The sequence below is a fragment of the Herpailurus yagouaroundi genome, unplaced genomic scaffold, assembly GCF_014898765.1.
Source record: "Herpailurus yagouaroundi ecotype Mexico unplaced genomic scaffold, PumYag 191, whole genome shotgun sequence".
Classification (NCBI taxonomy): Eukaryota; Metazoa; Chordata; class Mammalia; order Carnivora; family Felidae; genus Herpailurus; species Herpailurus yagouaroundi.
Window position 1 is genome coordinate 3,595,682 of NW_024412422.1, and position 8,040 is coordinate 3,603,721.

Below are 8,040 nucleotides of genomic sequence, written 5' to 3' on the forward strand. Positions count from 1 at the left end.
GGGTGCCGGGGTTTCTTGGGGGATGATGAAAATGTTCTAGAATTGATTAGTGTCACACAACTGTGAAAATACTAAAAACCACGGAATGGAGCACTTTATTTTTTAAGTGTTTTAAATTTATTCATTTAAGTAATCTCTACACCCAACGTGGGGCTCGAGCTCACAACTCTGAGATCAAGAGTCACTCGCTCTACCAAGTGAGCCAGCCAGGTGCCCCTGAATTGAGCCCTGGTTTGTTTGTTTTTTTTTAAGTTTATTTATTTATTTTGAGAGACAGAGAGAGAGAAAGAGAGAGTGCAGGAGAGGGGCAGAGAGAGGGAGAGAGAGAATTCCAAGCAGGCTCCGCACTGTCAGTGCAGAGCCCAATGCAGGGCTTGAACCCACAAACTGTGAGGTCATGAGTTGAGAGTCGGTGGCTTAACTGACTGAGCCACCCAGGCACCCCCTGAACTGAGCACTTTAAAAGCATGAATTTGTGATACAAGAGTCAATAAGGTATGTTTTTTTAATTCAGGCAAAAGTATCTGTGATGAGCAAACTATCATATTTTATTTATTTTTAAGTTTTATTTATTTTGAGAGAGAGAGAGCGCACGCATAAGCGGGGAGGGGCGGGGGGGAGAAAGAGAGAGAGAGAGAGAGAGAGAGAGAGAGAGAGAGAGAACTAAGCAGGCTCCACACTGTCAGCGCAGAGCCCAGTGCAGGGCTCGAACTCGCAAACCGCGAGATTTGTGACCTGAACCGAAATCAGGAGTCCGAGGCTTAACTGACTTAGCCACTCGGTCTCCCCTAAAATATCACAATCTTAAATAAAGACGGGCTGCAGTCCTCACTGGCCTCCCCCTAATCCCAGCCCTGGGCAAGAACTCGTCCCTCACACACCACACCACCCCCAACCTCTTCCCAGTTCCGGTCAAGATCCTTGACAAAATTCCTGCAGTTTGTCCCCCTGGGGTGGCCCCAAGCTCCCAGAAAAAGGGGTGCACGCCATTTCCTGGAATGAGCTGGGTGGTGCATCTTTCAGGGCTCTGCAGAACTAGGGTCATGCTTGGGGGCAGAGGAGAGGAGGACATGTCATTGGCCAGAAAACCCTCCTGCGGGCCAGGCCAGGCCAGCACAGAGGAAAGGGAGCTGGTTAACCACTGAAACAGAGCTCTCTGTCCACGGGAATTCACCTTCTCTGTCCGTCATCTGCCCCCTTGCTTGGGGCTCCTGTCCCCCTTGCCCTGAACTATGTCTTCATCTTTCCAGTCATCTTTTAACACTCTTCGTAACCCGTGGCTACCGAGTCCTGGAAATGTGGCTAATGCCTCTGGTGGAAATGATAATATTTTGGATATATTGGGTGAGATTTCAATTTTTTTTAAACACAATTTAAATTTTTTTTTATTTCTTTTTTTAAATTTTTCTTTTAGTTTATTTTTGAGAGACAGAGAGCATGAGCAGGGGAGGGGCAGCAAGAGAGGGAGACAGAATCCGGAGCAGGCTCCAGGCTCGGAGCTGTCAGCACAGAACCCGACACAGGGGCTGGAACCCATGAACCATGAGATGGTGATCTGAGCCGGAGTCGGACGCTTACCCGACTGAGCCACCCAGGCGCCCCTAAAAATTTTTTTAATTAAACATTAGAAAAATGAATTTCACCTGTTTATTTTTACATTTGTAATGGTACTTCTGGAAAAATTTTGATTTCATACATGGTTCACGCTGTATTTCTATTGGACGGAGCTGCTCTATAATTGACTTACCCATTCTGTTTGTTATTAATGGTCGGTCTCGCTCTGCTAGGACGTCCGCCCCCTGAGGGCAAGGCGTTTTTTGCCTGGCTTGTGCCCTGCTGTATTCCCAGTGCTTGTAATGTACATACACACAGTAGGTGCTCAATAAATATTTGTTGAGAGTGAATCGCTAGCTAAATTTCACTGCGCAAGGACCATGCATACTTAGCTCTGCGCTAAGCAGAGGCTTTAATAATGCATTCAATTCTTAGAACAACTCCGCCTAGTTGTTCCCATCTGCAGGGGGGGAAACGGGCTCAGAGGGGTTAAATGGTTCAGAGTCCCCCAGAGCCAACAGCCCGCCTGCGCAGGATGAGGCTGGCAGTTGCCCCTTGGGAAAGTGGGACCCCGCCTTTCCTCCAGGGCTTCTCCTCCGATGCAGGTTGTTCTGGGGAGCGGGCAGCTCGCTGCGGGGGCGGGGCCGGATTCTCAAGTCCAAGCTGAAGGACAGGATGCTGTGTGCTGCCCCTTCATGGTCTCATGGTTTTCCTGGCCGCTATCCCCTGCCGGGAGGCCTCCTGCAGCTCGCCGTGGCGACCTTTCACCCAGGAGGGACCGGGAGGGCGGGGCCTGGATTCTTCGAACCACTTTTGAATTCTTTTTTTTTTTTTTTAATTTTTTTTTCAACGTTTATTTATTTTTGGGACAGAGAGAGACAGAGCATGAACGGGGGAGGAGCAGAGAGAGAGGGAGACACAGAATCGGAAACAGGCTCCAGGCTCCGAGCCATCAGCCCAGAGCCCGACGCGGGGCTCGAACTCACGGACCGCGAGATCGTGACCTGGCTGAAGCCGGACGCTTAACCGACTGCGCCACCCAGGCGCCCCCAACTTTTGAATTCTAACTGCTGTGTCCTGCGCAGCCTGGCGGGTGAGCCTGGGACTCTGAACTGAAGGTGGGTTTGGTGGGGGGGTGGGGGGGGGGGGTGGGGTGGCAGAGCCTCCAGGGAGCTTCCGGTCCCAGTACCCACAGAGGCTGCTGTCCTGGGTCCCCTGAGTAGGGCTCCCTGGTGTGAATAAGAAGGGAAACGTCACGAACCTGACCCTGCTTTTCCACAGGGACGAAGGAACAACGAGCAGAAAGGGCTGCCCTTCCCCACCATCGGGAGATAAAGCTAAATTGAGGAGCTGTTCGCCTTCTAGAGAATGACACAGGACCTACTTTGTCACTGACCACACTCCGACCCCCACCCCTGGCTGGCCTCAGGCCACCTTAGCCTTTCTTGACGAGGTATGGGTCTCCTAGGGTTGCTTAAGATGACTTTTCGTAAAGCGCGCAATGCAGAGATGCCAAACTTTCTTGGTTTGAGGCACCCCCGGGGTCTCAGAAATTTTTTCAGGGCACCTCCTACTCCCACCCGTGCGAAACAAAACAAAACATCAAAACCAAAATCAAACCTAGCCGTTATGTTTAGTAAGTATTAGGTCAAAACAACCCTTTTTTAAAAATTTTGTTCAATGTTTATTTATTGTGGAGAGAGAGAGGCAGAGCACAAGCAGGGGAGGGGCAGAGAAAGAGGGAGACACCGAATCTGAAGCGGCTCCAGGCTCGGAGCTGTCAGCACAGAGCCTGATGTGGGGCTCGCACCCACCAACCGTGAGATCATGACCTGAGCCCAAGTAGGACGCCTGACTGACTGAGCCACCCAGGCGCCCCTAAGGTCAAAACAACTCTTAAATCTGCATGTTCTAACAACTTAGTAGCCACTTGCAAAATACACAAAAGCTGAAAGAAAGAGTAATATTTTAGTTCCTTCCTGAATAATCCTAAGTACACCCTAATGGAATGAGAGCTTGTTGGACTCTCAACAACTCAACCCTTGGAATTACATTGGTCATTACCATCCTAATTTCATGCTCCACAGTAATTTTCGCATTATACTTGTTTTTTATCGAAACTGCCATCAACCCAGCTCTACCGAGTTGCAACATCATCCGAAGGAATGAAGCTCCGACATTGAAAACGCGAACTACCTAGAGCTAGCAGTTTTCAAGGTGTCCGGCAGGTGTCGCTGTGGACCTCTCAAAAAGCTTCTGAACTGGTCTGCGGTCCCCTGGGGCGCCTGCGCGCAGTCTGAGACCTGCCCACCTAATAACGGAGCGACGTGGACACGGTAGGTACTCAGTACACTCAGCTCAGTAGCTGTGAGCTTTATCGCCATTCTGCCCCACTCGGCGAGCAGCGATTTGCAAGGCCAAAGTTCAGGGAAGGCATAAGGCTTCCCCCTTGGCCATCAGAGACAGCACAAGAGGGGGTGCCCTTTCAGCCAGTCTCCGTGCTCTCTTGGAAATCAGTTACCACCCCCATCTCAGGGTCCCCCTCTATTCAGACTCAGACTCTTCTTCCTCCCGGCCCCTCTACCCTTTAGGCCTTATTGAACAGTGGCTGGCGTATGCAATGTTCGTCCGCTTTCTCCTTTAACACCTCAACAGCCTCGGGAGGTAGGGACGTCTATCCCATTTTACAGCTGAGGAAACCAGGGCTCTAGGAAGATATGTAACCTGTCCAGCTGGTGCATAGCAGAGCTAGGATTTGAATCCAAGTCCCCCGGATGCCAGAATCCAAGCTCTAACCACTATTCCATGCTACTTTTTTTTTTTTTTTTTTTTTTTGAGAGAGAGAGAGAGAGAGAAAGAGAGCATGTGCACTCACGAGAGCATGAGCCCGGGGAGGAGCAGAGAGAGAGGGGAACAGAGGATCCAAAGCAGGCTTCATGCTGGCAGCAGTGAGCCCAATGAGGGGCTCGAACTCACGAACCCTGAGATCATGACCTGAGCCGAAGTCAGACACTCAACCGACCGAGCCACCCAGGTGCCCCGCTACCTGTTTTGTTTTGTTTTTTTTTTTTTGAGGCAGTTTGCTCTCACCAAACCCCTGTTACTGTTACTTTGGTGGTGGTGGTGGTTCTGGGCGATTCTGCCTCTCGGCCTTGACACTTTCGAGCTGGTTTTGCAGATGAAGAGACTAAGGTGCCAAGGAATAAAACAGTGGTCAAGAGCACGGACCCCACTCGTGGCTGCCTGGGTTTGAGCCTGGCTCTGCCACTTACCAGCTGTGTGACCTTGGGCCACTTGCTTAACATCTCTGTGCCTCGGTTTCCTCTTCGCTGACGTGGAGGTGAAAATACTATCTGCCCCGTGAGTTGGCAGGAAGATTAATGAGATAATACACGGGGAGGCACTGTGATGGGCACGTTGTAAGCACACCCCCCACCGGAAGAGTGTTGTCACGTGGTTGTGAACATGAGTGCCCCCCTCCCCTTGGCCAGGCTTTCTCTTCTTTTGCAAAAGTTCTTCCCTTAAGAGGCCCTGTCGCCCATCCCCTTTGACTGCTAAGCCCTGATTCTGGCATTCAAGGCCGTCCTTACCTCAACTCCACCCTCTAACCAGCCACACTATCGGCCACTTCCGGGGCACGTCTGCAACTCTCACACCTACGCTCGTGCACAAGCTGTTTCCTCTACCTGGACACCTCCGCCTGTTAACCTGTCCTGAAGATCCTCCCGGGCCTCCTTCTGACCCCTTCTGTTGCCATTAGCAACAGAAGCCTTCACTAGCCAGCCTTCCCTAACCTCCCTGGAGCAGGACCAGGATACCCCGGACTGAGGGTTAGAAATGCAGGTTCCTGACTGCACATTCAAAGGGTTTGATTTTTAGTAGATCTGGAGTGTGGCCCAAATACGTAAGCCCTTAAATAAATAAATAAATAAACTTAAAAAAAAAAAAAAAGACACCACATGTAAAATGAAGTGATTTGGTGTGTGTACGTGTGTCGGTATAAACCACGGTGAGCGGTTATGGGAAGATGGCCTCCAAAGATGTATCTGCAGTTATCTCTAGATAGTGGGATTTCAGGTAATTTTTACTCTCTTGCTTATTCTTTTCTGTATGATTTGAATAGTTTAACATGAATATTTACTTTTTATATCAAAAAGAATGTTTTTGGGGGGCGCCTGGGTGGCTCCGTCGGTTAAGCGTCCAACTCTTGGTTTCAGCTCAGGTCATGATCTCATGGTTCGTGAGTTCAAGCCCCGCGTCAGGCTCTGTACTGACAGCACGGAGCCTGCTTGGGATTCTGTCTCCCTCTCTCACTGCCCCTCCCCTGCTCTCTCTCTCTCTCAAAAACAAATAAACATTTTTAAAATAATAAATGTTTTAAAATTTCTTTTAATGTTTATTCATTTTTTTTTTTTTTGAGAGCCAGAGCGTGAGTGGGGGAGGGGCAGAGAGAGAGGGAGACACAGAATCCGAAACAGGCTCCAGGCTCCGAGCTGTCAGCACAGAGCCCGATGTGGGGCTCGAACTCAAGGACCTCGAGATCATGACCGGAGCTGAAATCGGATGCTTAACCGACTGAGCCACCCATGTGCCCCAAAATAATAAAATTTTTTAAAAGTAATATCTACGCCCAACATGTGGCTTGAACTCAGGACCTCCTGAGGTCAAGAGTTGCTTGTTCTACCAACTGAGCCAACCAGACGCCTTAATATAAAGTTATTTTTATTTGATTGGTAACTCCTACCTACCCCCCCACCCCCTTGCCAAAGAGCCAGGCTCCCCAGGCTATGGTGGCACCCAGGGTTTCGTTCCCCATCGCAGGTGTTTGGCTCTGGATCCCCACCTGGTGGCAAAAGCCCACGGTATGTCTACAACTGGGCACCCGGAGCTCATACATTCTGATTCTACACTCCTGGGGTCTATACACAGCACATGCCCAGGTAGTACCCGTGGGATGGAGTCCAGTACGATTTCTGAACCTGTTTCCTAGGATTTTCTGAAGGTACCTTATCAGTGAAATTAGATTGTAAGCTCTGCGAAAGCAGGAGAACCTGACCTTTTTACCCCCCTTGCCCCTGCCCGGTTCTGATATGGGCACATAGGGGCCCTTCAGGGTAGAACAAAGAGGTGAGGCGGAAAAACACCAGTGGAAGAGGGGGTGTGGGGGGGGTGCTGCTCAGAGTGCCTTCGTCTGTTTCGATGTCATCCTCCTCATTGACAGCAGAGGGCGCTCTACTTCCACGCAGCAAAAATTGCCAAAAAAAAAAAAAAAAAAATTCTCCTATGAACTCCCCAGTCCCAGAGTAAAAGAGGTCCGGATTCCAAGGCGCCGCCCGCATTGTTCCTGAATCGGACTCTGGCAGAAATGACAGAGAATCTCTTCTCTGAACAAGACCTTGGGCCGTTTTCTCGGGATCAAGCAAGTTGGAGAAGAAACTGCCTCACACAGCTGCCCGGGTGTCTCAGATGGGGCTTCTGCCCTCCTTAGGAGCAAAGCCGAAGCCCAGGGACACTTACTAGAATACAAAGACAGGAATCAGAGTAAGCAAATGAATACATTAGCCAGGACTTCGCTCGGCCGCCCCAGGGCGAGGCAACGGTGCTGGCCGCAGAGTAAACTGTTGCAAAGCTCTTCTACGTACCAGCTGCGTGGCTGAACAAGTCCCAGAAGCAGGTCCAGCCTCAGTTTCCTTACCTGCAAAGTAGGCATGAGGTGGGCCTCCCAGGGTGGGTGGGATAATTCAATAAGATAAATTCAGTGAACTAATCTATACGACAAGCAGGCGTTGATGACATGTTGGTTTTCATCCCAGCAAAAATAGCTAATATGTACCATGTGCCAAGCCTCACGTTTAGTGCTTTACTTTATCGGCTCCTTCAACCCTCACAATAACCCTGTGAAATAGGTTGTATTATTCTCCCCCTTTCACAGATGAGACAGGCCCAGAGAGGTTAAGCAACTTGCCCAAGGTCTCCCAGCTAGAAGTGACAGCTGAAATTGGAGCCCAGGAAGCCTGGCTCCGAGCCCCAGGATGAAATGGCCTCAGGGTGACCAAACTACCGTGTCCTTCGGGAGTCACGAACATTGGCCCTTGGCTGCTTTGGAGAAAAGTCGACCAATCAGCTGAGCAAGTCCAAAAAGCAGCTGAGGGGTGGAAAGCAGGTGCAGGCGAGAGTCCTCGCCCTACAAGTCTTCCCAGATTGGCCCCCATGCACCTGAATTCGGGGGACCAGGAAGTGCCGATGCCCTGGCATCGCTGATGGACAAATGTCAATTAGTCACAGCCTCAATACAGGACATGGGCAATTCCAGAAAGCCGTAGCTTCTGGACTCCACCCACTGAAAACGGAGCCCCTGTGAGGAGAAGGGACATGAAGGAACTGCTCCATCAAACTCAAGCAGTTGTCCCCGGGGTCTGGCATTGGAGTCACATCCATTCACATGCCTCGGTGGGCCTCACGCTTCGCGAGTCATTGATGATCCAG

At 50.4% G+C, this 8,040-nt stretch overlaps 1 long non-coding RNA gene across 1 annotated transcript in view; it reads left to right on the forward strand.

The window, feature by feature from the left end:
• The window catches only part of LOC121010215 (uncharacterized), a 9,291-nt gene extending 3,777 nt beyond the window's left edge, over positions 1 to 5,514 (forward strand). Inside the window, exons 2-4 of the long non-coding RNA XR_005781047.1 lie at positions 2,836 to 3,007; positions 3,690 to 3,890; positions 4,733 to 5,514. This is a non-coding gene — a long non-coding RNA (uncharacterized LOC121010215). The remainder of the gene's footprint in view (positions 1 to 2,835; positions 3,008 to 3,689; positions 3,891 to 4,732) is intronic.
• The last annotated feature ends 2,526 nt before the right edge of the window (positions 5,515 to 8,040 follow it).